This window comes from Pelecanus crispus, chromosome W (assembly GCF_030463565.1).
Source record: "Pelecanus crispus isolate bPelCri1 chromosome W, bPelCri1.pri, whole genome shotgun sequence".
Lineage (NCBI taxonomy): Eukaryota > Metazoa > Chordata > Aves > Pelecaniformes > Pelecanidae > Pelecanus > Pelecanus crispus.
Window position 1 is genome coordinate 4,469,810 of NC_134675.1, and position 12,616 is coordinate 4,482,425.

The window sequence follows — 12,616 nt, forward strand, 5'->3', positions numbered from 1 at the left end:
AAGTTAGTGTCTGTATGTAGAAGGAGCATGCTTAGGATACAGTAGGTGTTGGTTGGGTTTTACTTGGTTTTTTTTTTGCTAGTGTGGCTTTTCAGGAGAATCTCTGTAACACCTCCAGTTTTGCTGAAGGTTATTCATGTAAGCCACCCTCAGGTGCAATTCACTAATGAGATCTCATTGAAATCTATCAAAAAATGGTCTGTCCAGGATTGCCTTGAAGTCCAGTATGAAACCTTCAGGGAAACACACAAGTGAGGAAAGGGAAGGGGGAAATGTTTCAAGAAAATTCAGAGAAAAACAGGAAAAAAAGTATGAAAATGAGGTTATTAACATCTGACTCAGGGTTTTGACACTTCTTTGCAGAGATGCAACATCCTGCTGTGTCCTCTGATTTTCACAGTCCCCCGGTGCTGTAGGCACCTGGGCCTTCATGTTGAAAAGCCGTGGAGGGGCTGGGGGGGGCTGAGGGCAGAGAAGGAGAAACAGGAAGAAACTGAGGAACAAAGCCTTACTCAAGGAATGTCTCAACCACAGACGCTCTGCTGCTCTTGAAAGGATTAAAGAGCTACAAATCTGTAAAGCTTCTGTAAAGCGTTCAACACAATCCCCCACAACATTCTTCTCTCTGAATTGCGGAGATATGGATTTGATGGGTGGACTGTTCGGTGGATAAGGAATTGGCTGGATGGTTGCATCCAGAGGGTAGTAGTCAGCGGCTCTATGTCCACATGAGAGTCCCTCAGGGGTCCATACTGGGACTGGTGCTGGTTAATATCTTCATCAATGACATAGACAGTGGGATCAAGTGCACCCTCAGCAAGTTTGCAGATGACACCAAGCTGAGTGGTGCGGTTGACACACCAGAAGGATAAGATGTCATCCAAAGGTACCTGGACAAGCTGGAGAGGTGGGCCTGTGTGAACCTCATGAGGTTCAACAAGGCCAAATGCAAGGTCCTGCACCTGGGACGGGGCAACCCCCAATATCAATACAGGCTGGGGGATGAAGGGATTGAGAGCAGCCCTGCGGAGAAGGACTTGGGGGTACTGGTGGATGAAAAGCTGGACATGAGCCGGCAATGTGCGCTTGCAGCCCAGAAAGCCAACCGAATCCTGGGCTGCATCAAAAGAAGCGTGGCCAGCAGGTCGAGGGAGGTGATTCTGCCTCTCTACTCTGCTCTGGTGAGACCTCATCTGGAGTACTGCATCCAGCTCTGGAGCCCTCAGCACAAGAAGGACATGGACCTGTTGGAGTGGGTCCAGAAGAGGGCCACAAAAATGATCCGAGGGCTGGAGCACCTCTCCTATGAGGCCAGGCTGAGAGAGTTGGGGTTGTTCAGCCTGGAGAAGAGAAGGCTGCGGGGAGACCTTATTGCAGCCTTCCAGTACTTAAAGGGGGCCTATAGGAAGGATGGGGAGAATCTTTTTAGCAAGGCCTGTTGTGACAGGACAAGGAATAATGGATTTAAATTAAAGAAGAATAGATTTAGACTAGACATAAGGAAGAAATTTTTTACAATGAGGGTGGTGAAGCACAGGAACAGGTTGCCCAGAGAGGTAGTGGAGGCCCCACCCCTGGCAACATTCAAGGTCAGGTTGGATGGGGCTGTGAGCACCCTGATCTGGTTAAAGCTGTCCCTGCTCACTGCAGGGGGGTTGGGCTAGATGATCTCTACAGGTCCCTTCCAACCCAAAGCATTCTATGATTCTGTGATTCTATGAAATCTCAAACAAAAAAACCCCACTGTGATCTGAGGCTGTTATGTACTGGCGTTTCAGGCTGCACAGTTGCTTGCTCTCTTGCCCTCACAGTGCTGCAGCAGACTTGCCTGGGCCTAGCCAGAGTAGTTGCTTGTTGCTAAATGCAGCCTGTAGGTCGGGGTGCCAGCTGCTCTGCAGTCATCGGAAGGATGGGTCCCCCAGAAAACAGCCAGTGCCCTGAGGCTGAAATGCGCTCCCAGAAGTCTCTCACATGGTGCCAGCGGCGGCCACAGCGGGAGGGAAACCTGCTGTGCTCCTGTGGGTTGCCCCAGAGAAGCATCAAGCATCGCTGCCCCCACCGCTCCTTTGCTTGGGGCCAGTCAGAGCTGTACGGAGCAGTCTGTACATTTAAAGGGTATTTAAATCCTACTTCCCAAAACAGGAGTTGGGCATATACTGTTCACAGTTGTTGTGGTTTGCCCCAGCCAGCAACTAAGCACCATGCAGCCGCTCGCTCACTCCCCCTGCCCCGGTGGGATAGGGGAGAGAATCCGAGGAGTAAGAGTGAGAAAAACTCCTGGGTTGAGATAAGAACAGTTTAATAATTGAAATAAAGTAAAATGGTAATGATAATAATAACAATATAATAATGATAATAATAACAATAAAATAATGATAATAATAACAATAATATACAAAGCAAGTGATACACAATGCAGTTACTCACCACCCGCCGACCGATGCCCAGATAGTCCCCCAGCAGCGATCGCTGCCCCCCGGCCAACTCCCCCCAGTTTATATAGTGAGCATGACGTCATATGGTATGGAATAGCCCTTTGGTCAGTTTGGATCAACTATTCTGGCTGTGCCCCCTCCCAGTTTCTTGTGCACCTGGCAGAGCATGGGAAGCTGAAAAGTCCTTGACTAGCATAAGCAGTACTCAGCAACAACTAAACCATCAGTGTGTTATCAACATTCTTCTCCTACTAAATCCAAAACACAGCACTATGCCTGCTACTAGGAAGAAAATTAACTCTGTCCCAGCCAAAACCAGGGCAACAGTGAACTGCAGGCTCTGATCCACAATGCAAGGCCAAGGCAGACATGATGCTGGGCAGCGTCCCCAGCAGAGCCAGAGGAGCTGTCCTGTGGGAGCTGTAAGACCTAGGCTGTCTCCTAACACCTTCTTCCACAGTCAGTCATTAGTATTAATGACTACCATTAGTATTCAAACAATTTATCCATTAGACTGTCCAAGCTGGAAAAGCCTTCAGTAGCATGACTTGTAAGTCAACTGGTTGTGGATATTTTTCCCCTGCAGGTAGGCAAGGCAACTCTCAAACTCACACTTTATTAGAAGTGTTTGATAGCATTGTCCCTTTTTTCCCCACCAAAATTCCCTGTGCAAGCCCCTTCTTCATAAATATTAATACCTGCCAGTGCTGGCCCGCAGCTGCCCAGAAAGACTAGTAGGGATGCCCTTTTAAAACATGTTGTTGCAGATCCCATTCAACCTTTGTGTCTGATTCAGGTGGCTTTAAACCACAGGCCTTCTGCTCTATTGGGTTTGCTGGTCCTGGTACTCCACCAGCCAGGGATGGTGTCGAGGCCCTGGTGCTGTTTTCCCATGGGATGGCTGCAGTGGCAGTGCTGGAGCTCATCTGGTGGGAGGAAGTATGGGTGGTGATGCAGCATGTTTCTCTGGCAGGTTGACAGGCTGGCAAAATCCTCAGGGCTTCATGCTTGGTGAGCATGCCCAAGTGCGATGGTGACGTTGTGTGGGGACAAGTAGGGGGTTGTGTGGCGAGCAGGGTGAGGTTTTGGGCTACCTGTGCTCTTGCTTACCCCCAGCCAGCCTTAAAAGCCTGGAGGTTTATTTTTAGATATGTTTGGGCAATTTTCTGCTGCCTCTCTGCAGAGTCCTGCAGCTCTGCTTGTAGTCACAGCCCTCCCTGGCAGCAGTAACCACGGCTTTTTTCCTGGGGAACAGATGTTAGGGTTTGGCTCCTTTTAGCAAAAGTTATCCTCACAGTGGTACCCAAGCTTTCCTCTGCTGTACTGGATTCAGGGAGAACAGAGATGAAATCCCAGTGCCTCCCCTCCCCTTCCCAGTAGCTACCCATTAGCAGGCAGTGGGTTCCCACTGCTTTCTGGGGGCAGGTTGTGTGTCCACAGGAGCCCTCGCTGCAGGGGTGCTGCCATCCACACTGCAATCCTGGGCTGCACAACCTACTGCCGTGCTGCTGGTGCAGCGCTGAAGAGTGGCTGGGCCGCTCACTGGCTGCTGCAAAGGTATTTTGTGTGTTCATGGCAGATGGAAAACGCTGCTTTGGGCACATGTTAGTCTCTACACATTAATTTCATTATAGAGCAGCATATTATTGTGAAAAATAGAGCAATGGGTGAAAAAACCCCTTTGAAACAGGCTTCATATCCAAAACCCCATATTGCATTTCAGGCATCACTGACAGAGTCACATACAGACCACTCTGCCTCTGATAAATTGAAATTTCCTCTAACCAGGTAGAGATTTGTGCCTGATTTTAAAAAGGGGAGGGAAGGGGGATTTAATTGTGGGTCACTGGAAATCCATCAAATTATTCTGAAAGCATTAATGAGAGCAGGTATGAATCACTCCTTTCTCCTTTGTGCTGCTTCAGCTGAACTGCTCCAGTGTTCAGCTTCATTAATAATACGGTGGGGAAGCAGGGCTTGGCCACATTGTCTCCTCTCACAGCCAAAGGGGAGAGCGCATCTGCAGATCCTCACAGCTGCTCTTACACCACAGCTCTGGAAAGGACAGCTGGGTGTGTAAAAGAAGTAAACAAAATCTGTGCCTCTTGCTGTAGCTAATAGTGGTATGTGAGAAAAGGTGAGCGCACCATCCAAGGTGAAGTGAAGGTTCCCCAGGAGGAGGAAACAAATGCACAACAGAAAACACAACCTTGACATCTGCAGCAAGGCTCATACAGCAATATAACCATGCTTGTTTGAGGAGAGGGAAGAGCAGGGCCTCCTGATTTCTGCACTACCTCAGTCAAAGTCTCTGAGGATCCCTTAATTAACAGCTAAAAAAGCCTGAGTTTGTTCATGAAGCGGGTTACAGCAAGACGAAGGACTGCCTGGCGCCCTGCGACCTCCCAAGCCCGCTCTGTGAAGGTGCCCAGCTCCGCTGCTTGCCTGGCCTCCACCTCCCACCTGGGCATCTCCTGGGGAGGGCTGATGGATGGAGGAGGGTGATGCAGGGGGGCATAGTCCTGACTGAGAAATTATTTCCCAGTGAGCATCCAAGCACAGAGAGTGATGGTGGACAGAGGGATGCTGGGAGTGCCCTTAGGGTAGGGGGGAAAGCTCCGTGTCCAGCAGGCGTTGAGAAAGATGGGCCACAGTTTGCTCACAGGGAGAGGGAGGTACCTCCTGCTGTCACGGTCCTGGGATGTGGAGGGGAAAAAGTCCTTGGAGGAAAGGTCTACAGGACAGCTTGTGTAGTGTAAGTCAGGCCCTGGTGAATAGCAGTGGTGAACAGCAGTGGTGAACAGCTTAATCATGGGCATGGCAGATTGGAATCCTATTTTAGTTCATCTACAACTTATTTTGTCATCTCTTCTCACCAAAAGTAAAGTAGCAACTTCCCCCAATACAGAGGGAAGTTAATGTCTGCTTACTTTGAGCAATTGTCCATGGCAAGGTGGTGGGTTGGTGTTTGACATCAGCTAACAAGCTTTAGTGCAGCATGGAGTTTGTTGTATGTATCTATGGATTAAGGCTTTCCAAAAAGCTTTTACAGTACAGAAATCACTATTGCTTAGTGAGCTTTTGAAACTAGTAACTTAGGAAAGCTTATTATGTTTCTGTCACTGAAAGACATATGAAATAATCTATGCTTGGTGTGAAATAACATATAAATATATATATACACACACACATACACACACCTTTTTTTACTTGTTGGGAAGGGGAAATTCTGTGTGGGTGTGTGGGTGAACATATGGACTAGTTGCACTAAGCAGAAAACAGCTGCCCCGCACAGCCCATTAGTGCCCAGGCTAGTGAGTCTACCTGGAGCAGTTCAAGAAGTTATTGGGAGGGAACGTCTGGTCAGGCTGTCTATAAGAAAGTACCCTCCTTGCAAAAGTGTCAACAAGAAGGAATATATGAATGTTTATTGACAGCTTCAATGCAAAGCCTGCTGGCTTTGACTAAACTCACCTCTGCCAACCATGCAAGCTACAGTGGGGGACTATGCACTGCTGTGGCTGGTCTCACTCCTCCAGCTCTGCTGCGAAGGGGCAAATAGCTGGGGGATGAGTGCAGTCCTGAGCCACCATCCCCCTTCCTCCAGCAACAAGCAGCAAAATGCACACGCCTTAGAAGTAAGATTTAAACAATCAAGTATCTAAACACAGACACATGTACGTACAAGCTAAGATTTTCCTGTGTTATATATGAGGACCACAGCTCAGACATTCCTTGAAATGTCTCATGATAATGGACTCATGGGGAAATCATGTGACAGAACTAACTCTGCCTGGACTTCAAAAGTATTTCATACACTCCATATTGGGGCGGTCAGGAAAGTCTCAAGGAACAAGCAGGTGATGGCATTTTAATGATTAAAATAGACTTTGAATTTAACACTCAGTGGAGATGAATGGAGCAAGCTCTCAGCCCTGTTGCTTGCATGTTCCCCGTAGATGCAGGAGGAGCAAGCTGGCCAGGGAGTCACAGAGGCTGGCTGTGCAGACTGGAGTGAGTGGTAAAATACTGCCTCATCTTTTTCTTTCTTTTTTTACTGCCAAAGTCATTGGCAATAAGTTTTGACAGGCCATCTTAAAAACTACCGAATTAGTCAAAAGATGAAAGTTGTTTAATCCTATATTCATCTGCAATGACCAATAAGTTTCTTGGATGTCAATGGAGACCCCGTGCAAGCCTGGAGCTTGCTACAGTAGCCGCGGTAAAGGGACTGTCATCCCTCTACCACCCCTCTCCTGGGACTTACTGCCAGCATTGCTGCTCAAAGCCTTGTTTACTCTAACCCCCTTTGGCTCAAATAATGCGTGTTAGCTAGAGCACTTTTAATAAGAGAGTGCTTTTACAAACAAAAGAAAGTTAGAGTGCCTCTCTACCCATCTACTGTTGAAGATGGGTTTATTTTCTGGTGAGGGAAAGGAGTGGAGAGTGGTCCCCCACTGGGGGTGGAGGCAGAGCTTGGGGGGTGTGGATGCCTGCGGGCTGTGCCTGTGCAAATGTATGCTTCAGTGTGTGTTATCATGAAATTTGTAGTCCATTGTCTTTCAGCGAGTCCAGTGTTTATGCCTTGTACCACCAAGTCTATCTAATGGGCACAGTGCAAAGGTCTGTCATTGTGGCTGTGTTAGCAGCATATTCATTTTCCTAGCTTCCCCCCCCCCCCCCAACATGTTACCTCCAATCTTCACTCCTTTTCCTGTCAGGCACTGAGAAAGGGATTAAATATCACCTCCGTTTCCAGTAGCTAGGCTGTAACAAAATCCTTTCCCTGAAGCAGCGCTCAGCCTCTGGGAGGAGGGAAGGGGCTGGAAGAGATTGCAGAGCCAGAGGGGGCTGCAGCCTCAGTCTGCCCCTCCCCAACCCACTTCTCTCACAGCTCTGCAGAACTAACCTGTTTGTCAACTGTATTTTAACTGCAGTTCATCATATTCATCACATTTCATTAGCACTTCTCACACCTTTCCTCTTAGCAACTCCCTGCACTCTCACATTTTTGCTGCACACAGGGCTCCTTTTCTTTTAGGCCAGGACATTCAGTTGCTGTCATTTTCCCTGGTCCCATGAGGTTTCTTTCTTTGTACTTTGTACGTCATCACCTTGATACTCTCGCATGTTCTACTTCCTTGGTTAAGCACTGTAAAGGATGTCGTTCTGCTCTTTTTTCTGTCCTTAGGATGGGGCAACTCACCTCTACCATATTATGTTGTTTGGAATGGATACGTATAGCAAATGATAAAGGTAAATAGATACATAACAGACAAACTTATTTTCCTCATGGTGCTGAGTCTCCCAGAAACATCCTCCTCAGATATTCCTTCCCAGTAAACATCATTCAACAGCAAGTATTTTCAACCATGATCAGTGGGTCAGGATCAACTATTTCTTACCATAAAGGGTAACTTTGATGCTGCATTAGAAATAAACCCTTGCAGCATTTATGCAAAAGGATTTTGGCCCCATTCTCCTATCAGAGCACAAACTGGCTCACTCCAGCTATGAGGAGGTGCAAGATTCCCTCTGGTGACTCTGGATGAAATAGATATTGAGCATGTGGGATCCTTGACCTGCTTGCTGTATCCCCGGAGAAAGCACCTCTCCCACAGTACAGTCATCTGCAGGGAACATTGCCCATGACTCAACCATTCCAATGCAAAGCCCAGCATCACCGATGACACTGCCACTGAAGGTGGATTTGTGCAAAGATGTGGAGATGTGCACTGAAACAACTAATGTTTGGGTGCCTGTTCCCTTCCCCTGTCTCTGCAGAGGAAAGGGGCAGGCAACTTCTCAAACTGCAGAGATGATGCTCATCAGAGAATATAAAAGCCAGCCCAGCATAAATGGTGTGCTGTCATCACATACTCCTACCCACCCAGATGGGTGTAGCTGCATTCACATTGACACTATCCACATCTCTGTACAGGATGGAGTGGGATGGTTCACTGTGCGTGTACACAGGCTCTCTGCTGTTCACTGAGCATGGGGCTGTGGTCCGTCAGTACAAGGATGACACCTTGCATTGAAGCACCCAGCAGCCTTCCCTGCTGCCTGGAGAACTGCAACCAAGAACAGAAAAATATGGAGGTAAAAAGCTGAGCTGGTCTTGGCAGATGTCAGCATAAGAGAAAGGTAAAAGCAAAAAAAAAGGAAAATACAGCCCAAGTGCCCAGGTGTAACTGTGGGATGGCTCAAGGAGGCCCAGCAGTGTCAAAACTTGTCAAGTCTGGGTTTTAGTGCAGAAAAAGCTGGTGGTCCACTTGCAAAGAGATGAAACCTGGGCCCATATGCTCAGTGGGGGCAAGACCATCTTCCGCCTGCATTAGAGCTATTTGCATGTGCCTGGAAGAGGGACAGGGAAGAGCAGTGCCTGGGCCAGGCAGAGGTTTACCACTAACTGCAAAGATACCTGTTTAATCTAAGGTTATATGACTTGGACCATGCTCTGAAGCCCTGCTTGACCCTACCTCTCCTCACACTGTATTTGGAGAGAAAGCCACAACCAGATTGGGTTTGAGGGGCATATATTGGGAAAAGGAGAGGTGTTCATGTCTGCACCGTGCCTTACTGTGGGCCATCTGGGTGGTGGCACTGTGCCTGGCCTCTCTGGCACCACGTATGTGGTCACTGAGGCAGGTCAGTTGGGGGAAGGTGATGTGTACAGGCAGTCAGATCCAGGTGTACCCTCTGGCCTGGCAAAATGGCCTGTGAGCTGGGACCGAGCAAGTAATTTCACATGGACACCAACATAAAACATAGATGGGGCCAACTGAATAACTGCAGAGATCACTTCACAGCAGCACTGCAACCAGAAAATGGAGGCCCAGGACACTGGCTGGCCTGGAAGCAGGGCGGTAGGCTCTGACAGGAGTCTCTGCCTGTGTTGCAAGGGTAAAGGCCCTACAAGGCACTGGAGAAGTGAAAGAGAGAGAAGGGCACTGATGTGCAAGCTAGCTTCCTCTGGCTCCCGGAGACAGTCCAGGGCTTTGCCCTGTCTCATGGAGGGATCTCCCAAGCAAAGGAATTTCCTCTGCAGCCTGGGTTCCCCTGGAGCATGGGAAAACATGCTAGTAGCCAAATTATGGCTGGGTGCCTTAGTGTTAGTCCTGGACATCCTCTCAGTATTTAATTAGAGACAGTAATGAAAATAGTATGCTGTTCTCCACTGCTGAAATGAGCAGGGAACTGCCGAGCTGGGAGAGATCATGCCACCAGGTCTCCAGGACACTCATGACTCACTCTGCAGCAAAACACCTGACACAGAGCAAGACACTCCTTGGGAAATCCCATCTGTGTCTGAAAGGATTCCTTCTCATGCACTGGAGAAAAAAGAAAAAGGGGAAAGGAAAAAAAAAGACCGTCATAAGACATATTTTCCTTTAGGGATGTAGAAAAGCAATGACTGCAAGGCAGCTCTCCCTGCAGCCTGTGCCAGCTAACGCCTTAATAAGCAAGTTTGCTGACCTAGATCAGAGTCCATGTATTAGGATGCAAATTGTGCAGCACAGACCATTGAACAAGTTCTTTGAGGGCGTGTGTGTGCAGCGAGCTATAGCTATGCCAATGCAGGTGCTCAATGTGACATCTGCCTTCCTGTGACACATAAAATCCAACAAGCAAACACACTACCTGAACCAGGGAAGTACAAGAGCACAGACACACTGCCTGTGAGTCACCCGCTATTCCTGCCTACGATGAGTCCCCTGATACACTGGTGACATGCTAATGCCAAACCATGTGAAAGAACTACTGATACCTCCCACCCTCTTTTTTTGCCTATATCTTCTGGGCAGGTATGTGTAGCTTGACAAAGAAAGGGGGGCATGAAGGGAGGTTTTTGAAATAATTACTTTTTTTTATAGGGAGGAAAAAAAAGGTACTGTTTGGTTTTCTGCTTTCTTGCTGTGACACCTGACAATACAAATACCTGTGAATAGAAGCAGCAGTGGCAGGGCACAGGAAGCATGGATAGCTTCATTAGCCTGCACGGGGTCACGTTGGGCTCTTAGGTGTGTGTGCATGCAATACCCACTAAAGCAGTGGGAGCTGTGCCTGCCTGTCCAAGGCGGAATTACAACACCCTCTTGCCCCATTTTTCTCCAGAGTATCAGTCTGACTGGAGCAGAGCTTAACCCTGGGTCACTCATGTCTGGGCCACTTGGTGCTGGTTAAACCCAGCTCTCTCATGCTGTGGGGGAAAAGCTTATTCCCAAGGTGCTAGCCTTCTGGACTAACACCCGTTGCCCAACTTTGCAAACCTTTTCCCACAAAAGCCTCAGACCCAAGATTTTCATTCACCCACACAGAGGACATCCTGGTATGAAAACAAATATTGTGCCAAGGACTGCTTTATTTACAACTTACTCTTATAGCACTTCAAAGTTTTTTGGGGGGGCGGGGGGGGGTGGGGAGGGAAGAGGCAAAGGCACAAGGATAACACATAGCCATAAGTCCCTGCTCTTCTGCATGGATAGATGCTGTGAACAAGCATAAGCAAGTAGATCTTTTGGCTTGACATGTTCATTTTCCTCAATACTGTGGTGGTGCATTCCCCCCCCCCCGCCCCATTCCTCTTTCTCATCAACTGCTTTACAAACTCAGGAATTCCAGGCCACGGCCTTTGTGTAACGAGTTGGTCAGTTAAGCGCCCCTTAATTGTACCAGAAACTCCTACATGGCTGAAGCAGAGAGCGGCCCTGTCCTTATCAAAATCGCCATATTATGGCTAACGAGGGGAGCGAGAACAAACAGCTGCCCCTGACAGCCTTGAAACAGAGTGGTATCATCGTTACTGGAATTCCAGCAACTACCGACCCAAATTGTGGCTCAGATGGAAACTTAGTGGTGATTAAAGTCAATCATAGAATCATAGAATCATAGAATTGTTTAGGTTGGAAAAGACCTTTAAGATCATCCAGTCCAACCATTAACCTACACTACCAAGCCCACCTAAACCAATCAAGGGTAGACTAGACTAAACCATATCCCGAAGTGCCACATCTACCTGTTTTTTGAACACTTCCACGGATGGTGACTCCACCACCTCTCTGGGAAGCCTGTTCCAATGCTTGACCACCCTTTCCGTAAAGAAATTTTTCCTAATTTCCAGCCTAAACCTCCCCTGGCGCAGCTTGAGCCCATTTCCTCTCGTCCTATCGCTAGCTACTTGGGAGAAGAGACCAACAGCCACCTCACTACAACCTCCTTTCAGGTAGTTGTAGAGAGCGATAAGGTCTCCCCTCAGCCTCCTCTTCTCCAGGCTAAACAACCCCAGTTCCCTCAGCCGCTCCTCATAAGACTTGTTCTCCAGACCCTTCACCAGCCTTGTTGCCCGTCTCTGAACATGCTCCAGCACCTCAATGTCTTTCTTGTATTGAGGGGCCCAAAACTGGACACAGTATTCGAGGTGCGGCCAATCATCTCACAAATCCTATGAACAGCAGTCCTAAGTGAGGCCCTTTGAGCTCTCCTGGACTGCCGCGGGCTGCACCAGCATCTCCCTCTGATCGAAACGCCTCTCAGAGCCAGCAAACTCTGAAAGTTTGCTACAACCAGAAATCCATTGCTGAAGACCAACAGTGGAGCCTGGGCTAAAACCCTTCACTCCTCGAGGCTCAACCCTTGCCTGTTGAGAAATGCCAAGACATTAGACGTATTTCACTGAACTCGAGGGGAATTTTTAACAGGTATACCATTTTTATATGTATTCATGTTTGTGTGTATGCATGTGTGAATCAGTTTAAGTAGTCTGTAGATGTACAATTTAATTTCAAACCGAGTCTTATACTGCTGCCTTATCCTTATTCCTATTAAACCGTTGACCAAGTCTGAGACTAAGATTGGACCTAGCTGCACCTCGACTCCTCTCTGAGGAGTTTAGAAAGCAAGGGGGTCCATTCTGAACCTCGTGACTCAACGGGAGGGTCCTCCTTATGCCCTACATATGCGATCCCTTTGTGAATCCTTCCAACTCAGTGTAATTTAATTTTCCTTGATGCGCTTCCATGTAGTAATAGAGTGAACCTTGCCATCTTTGCATCTGTACCTAAGTCACTGTTTTGATCAATTCTGTCTAATCACTTTGTTAATCATTGATGATTGAGTGCTATTAAAAATATCACAATCAAATTCTGTGATTTGCTACAAGTAAATTCTAACTGCTACTA